The 16,044-nt window shown below is 44.8% G+C and overlaps 1 protein-coding gene across 2 annotated transcripts in view; it reads left to right on the top strand.

Moving 5' to 3' along the window:
• The first annotated feature begins 6,582 nt into the window (after positions 1-6,582).
• CILP (cartilage intermediate layer protein) overlaps positions 6,583-16,044 on the top strand; it is a 155,689-nt gene continuing 146,227 nt past the window's right edge. Inside the window, exon 1 of one of the 2 annotated variants that reach the window (XM_078683073.1) lies at positions 6,583-6,718. The gene's annotated coding sequence lies outside the window, so the exon portion shown is untranslated. The remainder of the gene's footprint in view (positions 6,719-16,044) is intronic. The other variant, XM_078683074.1, reaches the window with a different exon arrangement.

Raw genomic sequence — 16,044 nt, forward strand, 5'->3', positions numbered from 1 at the left:
GTTGCAGTGAAAATAACGCGCTTATGTTATGCGCGCCTTGCTGTTCAGAAGTAAATAAGTTGTAAGTAAATGGGATGCACTGACCCCATTCTGCAATTTAAAATCCTGTAAGAGATGGTCTCACACTGCCGCTGAAAATGGACCCTAAAAAGGGACTAATGTCTTAAAGAAATGTCTTAAACTCTTTTAACCTAATAAATAATGGTTCCGCTGTCACCTCTGGTAGAAACCTCTGAGCTAAGAAATCACAAATGTTAAATGCAACTACGGCGATGTGCTGCGACTTAAGGAGGGGTAATTTTATGCGCTTACCTATTCGCCAACTAGTGGTTCTGCACTCGTGGCTGCTGGCCTGCGACTCCGTGTCTGCTGTTGGGAGTCGAATAAGCGTGTGATGCAAGGGGGCGTGTTTAGATCCGGAAACGGCGTTGCGCGAGTGCTGTGTATAATAAAGTTATGTGCGTAAGAGATAGTGTAAGCCACGATAAAAACAATAATGAATAAAAAAGAGAAGTGACATATGTTGTTAATCGGACGCTGTGTGCGCTGGGCAAAATAATAATAAAATAAAAACAAGACGGAGGGAAGAGAGGGGAGGGGGGAGGAGAAATGCGACACGGCGGGAAGGGGAGGGGGCGGAGCGGGTAAAATAAACAAGACGGAGGGAAGAGAGGGGAGGGGGGAGGAGAAATGCGACACGGCGGGAAGGGGAGGGGGCGGAGCGGGTAAACAAAGACGGACGTGCACGCGCTTTTAAGCTCAATGCGCATGCGCATTGAGCTTAAAAGTCACGGGCACTGCAAGGAATCGCCACGATTCCTTGCAGTGTGGATAAAGAGTGGATAAGTCCCAATACTCTCGCCTTGCTCGATGCGCATGCGCATCGACAGGCGAGACCTAAAAATTATGTAATCATAAATGCAATGACTAGTGAATGATGAATTTAAATATTTTATTATTTTTTCATTGATATTATTTTATCTTTTTTGCATAGAAAATATTTTTTATATAAATAACGTATAAAAATTAATATACAATCTCAATAAGATAGTGTGAACCACATGCATGCTCTTCCTAAGACAATGGATACAATTCTGATTGAAAACATGATTTTATATTTCTGATAGCACAATTCATGATTTTATATTTCTAATAACACAATTGCCTCGATTATAATTCATTTGCATGCAACTCACTTAGACTTATTATCAATTTACTCTAAATGTACAGAGACTGGTGGCTTGTTGAAAAACCAACGCATTTCAGCTAGGCCTTCATCAGGACTCCGTCATAGTGTTTACTAAACGAAAGGTATATGAACATAATTATCGTCTAGAGTTTAGAAGCCCTTTCAAATAATCAAAAACATTTGTTAAAACCTAGGATAACCACTTTAATAAAGGGATACAGTCAAAGGTTTCTTTCCTTGAGTTAGTACATGAAAATAACTGAATTTAACAAATAATTATAATAAAACATTGAATTTCCAAAATAGCCTAAACAAAAGATGACAAGCTGTTAATATGAGAGAAAAAGAGAAAAAGAAAAGAGGCAATCCCAAAATGTGGATTCATGCATGTTACAACTGCAAGTATTATCAATGGTTATAACCAAACTTCCCAACATGAAGACATATAGTAGACAAAGCAGATGGAAGCTTCCTACTCTTATTAGTATGCCTTTACATGCTTTAAATAGTGTCAAATATACTGAAAGTATTATTTTTCTACAGTCTGCCTCGTAGATGTCAAGATGTGACTGGTTTCAAGTAGTATTACGAAATTGAATATTTCTATCCTGAATATACAATGACTGTATTGAAAAACATAAGAATGAGAGGGTCAGAGTTATGACCTGGTGGTGCACCACCGCGTTGTTGGTTACAATGCAATGAAATGCAAATTCTACTGAATCTAATGATTAGTACCTTATCTTAAAATCTTCTCTTCAAACCTATGGATTAATAGCGATTCAATATAGCGAAGATCCTAATCAGAAAGATATATAGTAGATTTATAACCTGGAAAACAACATAATACTTAAGAAGATGAATGGGTCTCAAATATTAGGAAAAGAAAATGAACAGACAATTAGAAATGATTCTCTATCCTTTCTGAATCAATGAAACCCATTAGGTACATTACTACGAAGCCGTCAAGTTGTAATACTTATTTTTACCTCTCTACATTTTTTAGCTCATCTTGTGGTGAGGACCCTTTGTGTCAATTACTGACACGATCGATCAGGAGATCATGATCGACTGTGTCAAAGGCAGCAGACAAATCCAGGAGTACCAGAGCCTGGGTGGTGTTTTGATCGGCTCCCTTGTAGTGTAGTTCCTATATTCCCAATAGGCTCTGCGCACTGGAATAATATATCTTATATATTAGACGTAGGACTGAGGTCAACTAGGTCTCTATCGAATATACTAAACTTAATTGTGTGTGCCAGCTAACTCAGAGGTCATTAGACACGTTCTCGAATTCACAAGAAGGGATCAGTTTTTGACAACCACATAAACATTACAACTTTGTTTCCCAAGAATAAGAATATATCTCTCAGAGTCGCGGAAACAATAGATAAGTATTTCACTCAGTCAATCGTGCATGCTTCGTTTCTACAGAGTTGCAGAGAAATAGAGAGACAGGCGTTTTCAATAAAATGTTTATTGAACAGTCTTCTTTCTCATGCAAGAGAAGTGAACTGCTACACTCGTTATGCAGACTGCAAAGTATAATGCGTACAGCGGGAATAGTATTATAAAATAATACTGTAAGAGCATTGTATGGTTTCTAAGCCATATAAAAATACATACATAAATACACAGACTAAAATACTCAACTGGTGCTTCTAAAATACGCCTACCCCAATGTACCTAACTTAAGTCTAGTAGTAGAAGAAGTAAGTATTGTGTAGCATAGGTTTTAGTTGTCTTTGCCAAGAATCTACCAAAGGTTTCTCTAGGTTCTAATCAGCTCTATACCTTAGGTAGAATGAAGGAGGTCTGGTAGCTCTCTCTCGGGACTCGATTTCCCAATACCCCGCAAGGGGAGCTTGGAAACACTGGAGCTGGATTCTCTGCAGGAGAAGGGCCGCTTACTGATCAGTGCATCAGCTGGAGAGTCTGCTTCCTTCTGCACTTGCTGCAACGAGCTGCGTCGGGCAAGTAGATAGTTGAACTGCTCCAAACCACCGTAGTTTGCTATAGCAAGTGAAGGTATATTACCTTGAAGGTGTTTAGGAATGCCATAGTTTGGCGTAAAGTCGAGCATAAGAACGTCATAATGAACCCCTTGGGAATAGTTGTTCATTGTAAAGTAACTGAGTTCTTGGAGAATTCAATATTCAAGCAAGGGGAAGTTCCCTGACTGCTTAAGCCGATTTTTCATGAAATCGATGTGATGTTTGGTATGGGTGGAAGTTGCCATGCCTGTATTTGGGTAGAATGGGCTATGCCTCAATAAGGGCTTGATGTCTATGCCTATATAAGGGCAATGTGAATTGTACCTATATAAGGGCATGAATCGGGAACATTTACTCGGAGCCTAAAACGCCACACAACACCCTTCCTGAGTTCATCCATGACTGCAAGGATGACCAGCTCCGTAGAGTGTGCTGGGCTAAATCCTCTTTGCTGAGAGTCAAGAAATTGTGAATGTTCAATAAAAGAACTGAGGCAGTTAGCTACATGAGCTTCTAAAATCTTACTAAGTAGGGAAGTAACGAAATAGGGCGGAAGTTGCTCAATATCAGAGGCTCGGCGTTGGGTTTCTTCAGGATGGGAACAATTCCAGCGAGTTTGAAAATATCAGGGACAATGCCTTGTCTGAGAGAATTGTTGAGGAGTTATTAAAATAAGCTTGCACCTACACCTGCAAAGAAAAATATGCACACTATTACCAAACAGATATACTCTACATCATTTATTTCCCAATTGTCTGAACAGGGTTTCGACTTATAGAAAGACGCCATTGACACAAAATCTGTCTGGGGGACTAAAGAGTGGCAATCTCAGGGAACTGAGGCCTTATTTAGGGCGTGCCTCATACCAGATCAGAGTATCTTCCTGAACGACACAGTGCAACAGACTTCCTCTCTTAGACTAGCCAAGGTCCAGGATTTAAACACACTGCGGATTACCTTGCTTTCACACTTTGATGGTTAATAATAATAATCCACATTTGTAAAGCGCACAATCACCCGTAAGGGTCTCTAGGCGCTGGGGGCCGTCGGGAAGATTAAGCGAGCTATTGCCCAGAGTCACATGGTGCTGGGCTAACCTGCCGCCGGAGCCGGGGATCGAACCCTGATCCCCAGATTCCAGCGTCAGTCGCCCTGGCCGCGGCGCCACACCTCTCCCACTAAGGTTGGCAAAATTATGCATCATGCAGTGATGATACATTAGATACTATCTTACATACTTAACAATTCATCAGATCCCAATTGGAAGGGATGGTTGGTTTGTCCTATTGACACAAATAGGTGTCAGTCAAGATTAAGGGGTACCACTGAAAGGTTTAGTATCCATAAGCCTGACCAAAGCTACATACAACAATAACACACAGGGGTGGTGACATCTTACAGTGTTGGGAAGTTATGCCTAGAGTGGCTAAAAACCTCAACACTATCCATGGTGAAACAACACTTGTCCCTACTCTCAGAGTTGAACATGTCCCGGTGTCTGAAAATTACACCGGGACACCTTCAGCATATTTCTGAGCAGCGCCGCTTCTTGGCAGTCGGGAGGCAGCCACTCTGTTAAAAGAGTGGGGGGACACCGTGTACCTGCGTGTACCCCCGACTCGTGTCCTGCTCACAAAGCAGAAGTGTTTAAAGAACTGAAAACTGAGGAAAGCCTGAAAGCAGGTGGGGGGATGGGCTGGCGCGGACAACTCTAAGGAAGCCACCACAAATCAGAGCTCTTCATTCTGGCAAGGCAGTTGTCACATTGTTCACACAATAGGAGGCGAGGGGAGGGCTGACTTTGAGAGGAACTGTTTTAGGACTGCACTCCCCCAAAAGTGTATTTCGGGGTGGTTGATTGAACGCTAACCCTTTGCTATTGAAAGACTCTGCTTAGAAACAAATCAGCTGAAAGGCTTGTTAACTTGCTTGCTTGCGGAAACTGGGTTGCATTCGGCCGCTCTGGGCAACTCTGGCACTTGGAGCTTTGCTACAGAGGAGGCACAACGACAAAAGAGGAAGGGCAATCATGCGGATCCGGACAGGTAGGGCCTGCTTTAATCAAATGCTCATTTTCTTCCCGTGAGGAATTAGTTAGAAGTTGGCACTGCTGGACACTGCTTTCTCAGTGAATGAGTACGAAATAGATTTTAAAACATTCTGCCTCAAAAGTGATCAGTCTGGAAATGGTACTTGGGAAATTTTGGAGGAAGGTGTGAGGTTTGTTGTTTGTCTAGTGAGGTTAAAAGCAAAATATCTGGGGCTAAGGCTGAAGTGTCCTATTCTGTTACTGCACAACGACGGGGCTTCACTGGTGGCTTATCACTTCAGTACAGTGGTGAAGGTAACTCTCAAGCAATGTAGGACAGGTCACAGGTAGTTTGAAGCGTACTGTTTACATATAGGTGCGGCATTGGATGTTTGGCATCTGGTGCACCGAGAGTCAGCAGTGTGAAGGTGGGCAGCTGGAAGTCTCAGTGCTTAATTTAGATCTTGGCAGAGGGGAATACTCAGTCACAAACGTGACAGAGATCCCGTCCGCTGTATTACGATCCCATTATATCCTATAGAGATCAGAATACGGTGGGCAGGATCTCAGCCACAACTGTGTCAGAGTATTCCACCCACAGAGATATAAATAAACCCCATATTGTTTCCAGGATGCTGTGTTGAGATGCGTACCCCAATGAGAGGAAGCGCGGACTCTGCCCTGTGGTGCACAATGGGTCAGGACTCCCCTCCTCCCAGGACCTCAGCTATCAATGGTTCTGCACTGTTTATTCGCTCACCATGCCATCCCAGTTTAGACCCAGTCATATGCAAATCAGCCCTGACCCTGCTCCTCATGGGAACAGTCACAGCCTAAACTGCCAAGCCAGGTCCTCCCTGGACCAGAAATAAGCATCCTGCGACCGGTTTCAAAGATTCACTCCTCATCAGCCAGGCTAGCTTGATTTTAATGAGCCTGGGACCCACTTCTGGCATACTCAACACATTTAGGGCGAGAAAGCAAAAGACACACAAATGATGGACGGACTGCGGGACAAGTCAAACCTTCACCCCCAGTCAAGAGATCTGGGTTAAATCCATCATTCTTTTGCTGAGGATCAAAACATTGCTTCATCCTGTCAGTATTTGAACCTGTCACAAACGGATTACCCTGCTAAAAATATTTGCAGCATTGCCCACAGAACGACATCACCAGTGCTGGCCTCCCCGCCAGACACGTTGCGGTGTTTTGGCCTCGTGGAAACAAACGGGAAAGTGTCTTCCCCTCCCACGCTTTATCTGATCCGGGATAGGAGTGTTTGTGGCATGTTTCTGTCCGGGCTTTCCTCAGTCCACGTGCTTGCCTCGGTGTCTGATGGCTGGTGCCCCTCCTGGGCGGTGAGCGATGCGGAGTATATAAGGAGTCCCCTGCACTCACACACAGAGAGAGCCCGGCCCCTCTGCTGTCAGACACGCTGCCTGCTGCTGAAGGAAGGACAGGCACGCTCCCCCCACACGGTTCCCGGGCTGCTGTAAGTCCCTGGAGGTACGCCTCCCGTCGCATGAACTTTTTAACTTTAGTTTGAAACGGGAGGACGCATTTTTTCTAGTATTAACGATATTCCTAGGCTGAGTGCGAGCGCCTTATTTATATACCTTTTTTTTTTTTTACCTATAATGGATCGCTTTTCTTTAATTGTAATCATTGCCGTTAGGAATTTAGGTAATTGTGTTCGTTTTCTGTGAGATTTTAGGTATGTAAGAAAAGTATGAGAGAGGTCGTGTAAACTTTTACGTTGCTCCAGGCAAGTGAAAGAGAGCCGTGGAGATCTAATACCAGCAATATCCAGATCCTCGAGGGTCAACTGTGGCGCAGAAGAGAGAGAGGAGGAAAGGCGGGGTGCGCTTTGTTAAGCACACGGCCCACCATCCCCCTCTTAAAGAATTACCCGTCAGTGCCAGTTCCTCAAACTGCTCACAGAGCAAGTTCCTCATCCAAATCCCTCCAGTGCATGTTTCCCATGCAGCCCACCGATGCTAGCGCCTCACGCGAGGAGCTAGCGCCATATCGTTCACTGACCGGTAGAACCAGCGTCTCGCACAGCTCCGCAGTGCCATTCGCTCATACTGCCGACAGGATTCCTGTAGTGGGCATTAATGGAAGTCCCTTACGCATCCCGTCAATTTCACCCTCTCAGACTTCTCCCCAGTTCCATTTTATGACACAAACCCACAGGGCTAGCAAATACTGCCCATCATTGTCAGATTTTCACAGAGACCCAATGGTTCAGCTCTTCATACTGCCCACCAGTGTCTTCTTCTCACACTGATTCCCAGTTTCAGTTTTTATTGTTCACCAGTGCCAGCTTCTCACGCTGAATCCCAGGTTCAGCTTTTATTGTTCGCCAGTGTCATCTTCTCACACTGACCCCCAGTTTCGGCTTTTATTGTTCACCAGTACCAGATTCTCATACTGACCCCCAGCTCTAGTTACTCATACTGCCCACCAGTATCAGCTTCTCACAATGACCCCCAGTTTCAGATTGTATTGTTCACCAGTGTCAGCTTCTCACACTGACCCCCAGTTTCAGATGTTATTGTTCACCAGTGTCATCTTCTCACACTGACCCCCAGTTTCAGCTTTTATTGTTCACCAGTGCCAGCTTTTCACACTGACCCTCTGCTCCAGCTACTCATACTCCTCACCAGTGTCAGCTTTTCACACTCACACACAGCTCCAGCTCCCCACACTTCCCACCAGTGTCATTTTCTCACACTGGTGAACAGTTCCAGCTTCTCATACTGCCCACCAGTGTCATTTCCATACGCTGGTCACATACCCAGCTCTAACTGCCCACCAGTGTCAGCTTCTCACACTGACCCCCGTCTCAGATTTTATTGTTTACCAGTGCCAGCTTCTCACGCTGACCCCAGTTTCAGCTTTTATTGTTCACCAGTGTCAGCTTCTCACGCTGACCCGTTTCAGATTTTATTATTCACCAGTGTCATCTTCTCACACTGACGACCAGTTTCAGCTTTTTTTGCTCTCCAGCATCAGCTTCTCACACTGCCCCCCCAGTTTCAGATGTTATTGTTCACCAGTGTCAGCTCCCCACACTGAACCCCCGTTTCAGCTTTTATTGTTTACCAGTGCCAGCTTCTCACACTGACCCTCTGCTCCAGCTACTCATACTCCTCACCAGTGTCAGCTTTTCACTCTCACACACAGCTCCAGCTCCTCACACTTCCCACCAGTGTCATTTTCTCACACTGGTCCACAGTTTCAGCTTCTCATACTGCCCACCAGTGTCATTTCCATACACTGGCCACATACCCAGCTCTAATTGCCCACCAGTGCCAGCTTCTGACACTGACCCCCAGCTCTAATTACTCATACTGCCCACCAGTGTCATCTTCTCACGCTGACCCCCAGTTTCAGCTTTTATTGTTCACCAGTGTCAGCTTCTCACGCTGACCCCAGTTTCAGCTTTTATTATTCACCAGTGTCATCTTCTCACACTGACCCCCAGTTTCAGATTTGGTTGTTCACCAGTGTCATCTTCTCACACTGACCACCAGTTTCAGCTTTTATTGTTCACCAGTGTCATCTTCTCACACTGACCACCAGTTTCAGCTTTTATTGTTCACCTGCATCAGCTTTTCACACTGACCCCCAGTTTCAGATTTTATTGTTCACCAGTGTCAGTTTACCACACCTACCCCCAGTTTCAGCTTTTATTGTTCACCAGTGCCAGCTTCTCACACTGACTCCCAGTTTCAGATTTTATTGTTCACCAGTGTCAGCTTCCCACACCTACCCCCAGTTTCAGCTTTTATTGTTCACCAGTGCCAGCTTCTCACACTGACTCCCAGTTTCAGCTTTTATTGGTCACCAGTGTCATCTTCTCACACTGACCCCCAGTTTCAGCTTTTATTGTTCACCAGTGTCATCTTCTCACACTGACCCCCAGTTTCAGCTATTATTGTTCACAAGTGTCAGCATCTCACACTGACCCTCTGCTCCAGATTCTCATACTCCTCACCGGTGTCAGCTTTTCACACTCACGCAGAGCTCCAGCTCCTCACACTTCCCACCAGTCTCATTTTCTCACACTGATCCACAGTGCCAGCTTCTCACACTGACCACCAGCTCTAGTTACTCATACTGCCCGCAGTGCCAGCTTCTCACACTGACCCCCTGCTCCAGCTACTCATACTGCTCACTCATGCACAGGTAAGAGCGAGGGATGCCGCCCCCAAAACTCGTGCCACCTGGGGCAGACCGCCCCCCTTGCTACTCCACTGTAACAATGTCAGATTCTCATACTATTGCTCTGCTCATTATACTAACTCCTAGTGTCACCTTCTCACGCCCACCTCCTGCTCTTCATACTGCCCACCAGTATCATTTTCTTACAATGATCCTCAGTTCCAGCTTATTGTCCACCCATGCCAGTTTCTCACACTGACCCCCCAGCTCATTACTCATACTCCCTTACCCCGTCAGCTTCTCACACTCACGCCCAGCAGCAGCTCCTCTCACTTCCCACCAGTGCCAGCTTCTCACACTGACCCCCAGTTCCATGTCCTTATACTGCCCACTAGTGTCATCTTCTTACTCTGACCCCCTGTGCCAGCCTCTCATACTGCCCGCTAGTGCCAGCTTCAAACACTCACGTCCAGCTCTCCATGTTTGCTACTCAGGTGTGGACCTGGGATCCCTGAGAGTTATTTGATGAAGTACAGCTTGTGACCCATTGGATGAGGAGGGATAATGCCATTTCTGCTGTACCTACGCGTGAGTGGCACTCCTGGCCCTTGTTCTTTCTTTACATTGTGGTGCTTGCAATACTGGGCTGATGATTCTGAATAAACTACAAAAGAAAAATGAAAAGAAGAAAACAGGAGTGGATTAATAAATTACAGGTGGCAAAGCACAAGTTGAGATCCTGGAGACAGAGTTATATTTGAATTATTCTGCAGTAGGTCCCAGTGTAGTTCAAGTGGACCTTGCTTCTAATCACACATTGTATTACATTCATAATCATAGCAAGGAGAAACATTGAATTTACTGAGCCTGTGTAATCTTAGCCATTCACGTTGTAATCAAGGAAATAGATCTTTCACTCCTGTAATATGGACATCTGATCCTAACATCATCCTTGCAAAATATTTTCAGCAAGATTTCAATACTATCAAATGCTGTATGCAACCACGAAGCACCACAGCATCATTTAAAAAATGTTGACTGCAGCTGCATGATCCACTTCTGGTGCAAGATTTGCGACATCGATCAATGCTGCAAAGAAGCCATGTTTGCAGATCTGGGCTGTCATTGGAGAGCCTGATGGCTAGTGACAGATATAGACGTGGTTGCTTTCTTTGAATCACTTAACACCTGGCTAGACGTCAATCACTTGTCACTGCACACTTGCTAGCAATGTAACAGAAAGGCCCTTTGTGGGAAACAGTGTTTCCTGATGGCAAATAACTAGACTGCAACCCCACTGAAAGGTACTTTCAAATTCTATCCCAAAAAACAATGATCTTGGTCAACCCAGTCACCTTCTGTCAACGCCCAATGAGTGGGAAATGGTTTAGTATGTCAGACCCGGTGTTGGTATTGAATACGTTAATAGATGGGACTGGGACCTTTTCAGGCCAATTTGATTAGGGCCGGAGACAGTTATATAAAAATCAAAGATACCCCCAACGAGCTTTTCCATTACAACTCACAATTTAAAATAAACTTAACGAACGATTCAGGCAAATCATCAACTGTCCCAACAGTATTAATTGCAAAGAATAATTCTGAATATTGAAGGATTTGCTGTCACCTGTGATACAAGTTGGTAAATCAAGGCAAACATTTATAGGTGTTTTTTGAGAAAGAATATTTATGTTATGTTATGTTACGTTATGGTGCGCTACGTTACATTATGTTAAGTTACTTTACGTTATTCTGATTAGTATAGCGACTAGTCACCAGAGAGGGTATCCAGGCGCTTGAGCAGGTGTGTAGTTGTGTGGTACCCAAGGTGCTTATAGGAAGAGCCAGGTCTTCATCTTCTTGCAGATCTCGAGAAGTGAGGAGGCGGCTCTGATGTGTTGAGGGAGGTCGTTCCATGTCTTGAGTGTGAGTTAGGAGAATGAGCGCCCTTCAGTTTTTCTTTTGCAAATGCAGGGAAAGTGTGAGAGTGAGAGTGAGACAGAGCGTAGGTGTCTGGTGAGTTGGTGAAAGTGTATGTGGCTTTTCAGGTATTCTGGTCCTGTGTTGTATATGGCTTTTTATCTGTGTGATAGGGGTTTGAATTGTCTGAGCTTGTTAATCCGAAGGTGCAGTGTGATGTGTGTGAGGCATGGGAGTATGAATCTTGCAGCAGTGTTCTGGATGGTCTGGAGTCTGTCTAGGAGTTATTTGGAGATTCTGACATAAAGAGTGTTGCCATACTCCAGCCTGCTGGTGATGAGTGCTTGCGTGGTGGTCTGTCTGGTGTTCTGAGGCAACCATTTCAAGATCTTTTAGAGCATGCGCAGGCTGTGGAAGCATAACGTGAACACTGTATTGACTTGAGCCGAAATGTTGAGCTTCTCATCTAGTATGATCCTTAGATTACTTGAGTGGTATGTGGGTGTTGGTCCTAACTCCAATGGCTCACAGGTGGGGTCCCAAGGGAAGGTCTTGTTGCTGAAGACCAGTAATTACATCTTGTCAGAGTTGTGCTCCAGGCAGTTGTTTCACATTGAGTCCGCTACCATGGTCATGCAGTTAGTGAAGTTGGTTCTGGTAGAGGTTGTCTTGTCCATCAGGGAGAGGTTGAGATGGGTGTCATCAGCATAGGAGATGACGGTGATGCCTTGTGATCAGATGATGTTGGTGAGCAGTGTCTTATATATGTTGAAAAGGGTGGGGCTACGGGACAATCCCTGTGGGACTCCGCATATCAGTTCCTTGGTCTGTAATCTGAAGGATGGCAGTCTGACCATTTGGGCTCTTCCTGTGAGGATGGAACAGGTCCATTTGAGAACCGATACTTGTATGTCAGTCTTGTAGAGTCTTCTGATGAAGGTATTATGAGAGACAGCATCAAAGGCCACGGAAAGGTCAAGCAGGATGAGGGCCACTGTTTCTCCTCAGTCCAGGATGATTTGAATATCGTCGGTGGCTGCAATAACTTGTGTTTCGGTGCTGTGGTTCTTTCTGAATACTGATTGTTGTCTAGAAGATGGTGAAGTACGAGGTGGGGTTTGAGTTGCTTGTTGGTAGCCTTCTCAATCACTTTAGCTGGATAGGGGAGCAGGGTGATGGGTCCGAAACTGCTCAATTCATTCTGGTCGGCTGTGGGTTTCTTGAGGAGGACATTGATTTCTGTAAGTTTCCATTCATCCGGAAAAGTGGCAGACATTATGGAGGTGTTGATGATGTCAATCAGGGTGGTATGACTAGTGATATTCCCAGGTTGAAGAAATGATGAGGGCATGGGTACTGTTGGGGCCCCTGAGTGAATGGTTCGCATGATTGCCGTTTCTGCCATTTCTGGCAAGGGTTGTCCATTCAGTCAGGTGGCCATCTTGGTTGGTAGTGGTTAGATTAGCAATAAGTTCTCTGGGGTAGAGTTGGTGTGCGAAGTTGCTGTATATGTTTGCAATTTTGCTATGGGAGAAGTTGGATAGGTTGTCACAGAGTTGTTGGAGGCAGCGATGTTGTTGACAGTGGCTGAGATAAAAACCTTAATCAAGAATATCTCCTTGCAGTTGTTGGAGCTTCCTTTGATGCAGTCCAGTTGTGATATTTTCTTGGTGTCTTATATGCTGATGATCGGGTCTGAGTGCAGCCTTGTAGGTAGTTTTGTCTGTGGTGTTGTGGCTGGCTCTTCATTTTCTTTCTAGCTTTTTACAGTGCCATGTGGTGTCTCAGAGGTCTTCTGTATAGCAGCAGGAGTGCTTGTTTGATCTACTATGCTTGTTGGGTTTGATGCAGTTCTTGATCCAGTTGTTGATCTCCTTATCAAGCTTGTCTGTGGGGCTAGGTTGATCCGTGCTGTGGGTGCTGAGCCAGTCTGCTTCTGTGATTTTATTTTAGCTATATGTCCTCACTGCCATCTCCTTACCAGATGAACCGATAACTGTTTTATAGCAAAAACTATATAACCTCTACCTCTTCTTATTTATCGATATAGATAGGATATAAGCTAAGCCTTATCCACCTTTTATTGTTAATTGCACATGCGTTTGGAATATATATATTTATGCACCCCCTCATAGCCATAAGTCTTTCTACCTCATATCTGTTTGGTTCTATAATTGTTATTGTACTGCCAATTTGTAACCGATCTCGATGTTAAGCGCTCTGATACCCTTGGGTCTTGTTCGCGCTATATAAAACACTATAATAAATAAATAAATAAATATAGCTTGGAATGCTGTACCTGAAGGGGGTATTGACTTGAGGCATGTTGAATTAGAAGTGGATTATGGAGTTGTCACTCCATGTGAGCGGTGTGTTGGAGTTGTATTTGGTGCTGTCACCTGTGGTGAAGATGGGGTCCAGTGTGTATCATGCAGTATGTATTGGTTCTGAGATGAGCAGGGTGAATCCAATGTTGCTCAAGCTTTCAAGGAGTGCTGTGGAGCAGAGGTCGTTTCGATCTTCCAGCTGAAAGTTGAGGTCACCAAGGAGAATGCAGGCTCTAGAGTCGATGGTGAGCCCCGCAACAAAGTCCTCCTCCTGGCATGTGAAGGTTGGCCTGTTGAGCAATTCTCTAGCCCAATGGGATTGCCTTTGCCATATTGGGAGTCAATGAGGGGTTGAGCCAGGTTTATGTGATGAAGAGGATGTTGGGTACATTGATGCTCAGCAGGTTTCAGTTGTGTGTTTGTTGAATGATCATATGTTGATAAGCATGCATGCAAGTGGGTTGTGACATGCGGGTTTACTGTGGCATGTGGTGTAGGCGTTGTTGGTGCTTGTTTGACATTTGTGTTGGGAGGGAGTGTTGTGGGCTTTGTTAGTATTTGTGCAGGGGGTGTGGGTGGATGGCTGCTGGAGAGCCCGCAGTGGGTGCATCTAAACACTCCTACCATGGTGTGAGGCATGGCACAGCAGCAGTTGGAGAAACGGCGTCCAGAGGAGTGCTGCAAAGTATCACTGTGTGTTGATCGGACCAGGGTTCCTGGCGCTGGGCATGGTCCAGGTGTGGGCAGGTGCTGACAGGCTAGCTTTTGGGGTGCCTTCAGCACGCCAGTGGCGTGTCCGCTGCGTTTCCATGTTGCAGCTGCCATTAGGTAGGTCCTGGGAGTGGGAAGGAGTGTAGGGTGCTGTGAAGTCGTTTTCTGTGTTAATGGGTGATGGCAAATAAAGTCCTCTTGCTCAGCGTCTCCTTTTAAACATTGTTTTGGTGGGAAAACCAGTAATGTCACTTCCTGCCCAGATAGATAATGGGAGATCCATTTATGTCACTTCCTGTGCTGTTGCGTGATGGGAAATTAAGTTCTCTTGTTTGGCTTCTACTTTTAAAGATTGTTTTGGTGGGCAAACCAGTAATATCTCTTCTTTTCCAGATGGATGATGCAAAATTCCATTTAACGAACAAGATTTAGCAACATAGATGATATTACAGCATGTATTAGAAAGCTCAGTTATGTAACTGGATGTGCATAATTTTGAGTGGATTAACAGAATATATTTAAACCACTTTTCACGTAGAAATATTTGCCCTACAGTAGTTCACGTAGTTGCAATCAATTTCTATTCTAATGCCACATAGAATTAATGCTACCTAATGTTAAGTGGGGGCTCAAGGTGGAATCAACAGGTAGAGTCATTTTGGGGTCACTTTTATTGTGAGTTGGGGAGCTGAATGGTGTGAAAATAGGTGAAGTAGGTAAGTTGTAGTTCTCTTTCTTCACCTATGGTAATCTGTCCTTTATTGGGACCATTCTCTGTCTGTGAACTATCAACCCAAAACAACCTTAAAATAGTTGTGGGTCTCCTCAGGACACAGACCAGGTAGTGGAAGAATTGCTTCCTAAGAGCTCCGTTATGACATCTCAAGTGATGGCCATTCTCATTCCATACACCCCTGGTCATTTAGGGATCTTAAATGGAGGTGCGACTTTCACTTGTGTGCCCTCAATGTAGCTGTAGCTCTTGTAAATGTTTCTATATGCCTGCTATGTTTGAATGGGTCTCCAGTCTATATACAGAAGCTCCAATTCTCCCCTCGTGCTGCACTTTTGGGGCACGGACCCACTGCAAGTGATGATAACCGAATCTTCTGTATTTAGGCTGGAGACCCTCAGTAGGGAGCATTGGAGCTCCAGGAGACAGAGACACTGAATGACAATTGACTGTCGAAATGCCCTATAAATTGAAATTTGCTAAATCTGTATATTGTTCATGGCTTAATGTGCCCCCCCCCAACCCGGCTCCACCATCCCACTGCTCTTAACTGCACGGGCCGCGGCTGTACACAAACACTACACAGATTCCTGGCCTGACTGAATTTGTCCTGTTTTTCATATCCATACAATATCAACCGCTGTTAAACAATATATTGGCCAAACCAATTTTCACTAACCAAACCCAACCGGCTGATGAAAATCTGAGAACTGCATGGAAAGGAGACCCAGATTATAGAGAGCGAGGGTGCCATGCAGATGGAAGAAGTGCGCTATACGGATGGTAATGACTCATCATAACTAACGTAACATAACATATAACATACCATTACATAACAAAACATAAAAATATAGTAAAATGGTCATTACACATTCCTTTCAATCCATGCAAGCTGATAACTACACAGCTCCTGTTTGCCTGGTTCATGGAGGGGAAAGCAGCCTCCTCTGGGCTTTACCACTAGCCAATAC

The sequence above is a fragment of the Lissotriton helveticus genome, chromosome 3_1 (genome assembly GCF_964261635.1).
Source record: "Lissotriton helveticus chromosome 3_1, aLisHel1.1, whole genome shotgun sequence".
Classification (NCBI taxonomy): domain Eukaryota; kingdom Metazoa; phylum Chordata; class Amphibia; order Caudata; family Salamandridae; genus Lissotriton; species Lissotriton helveticus.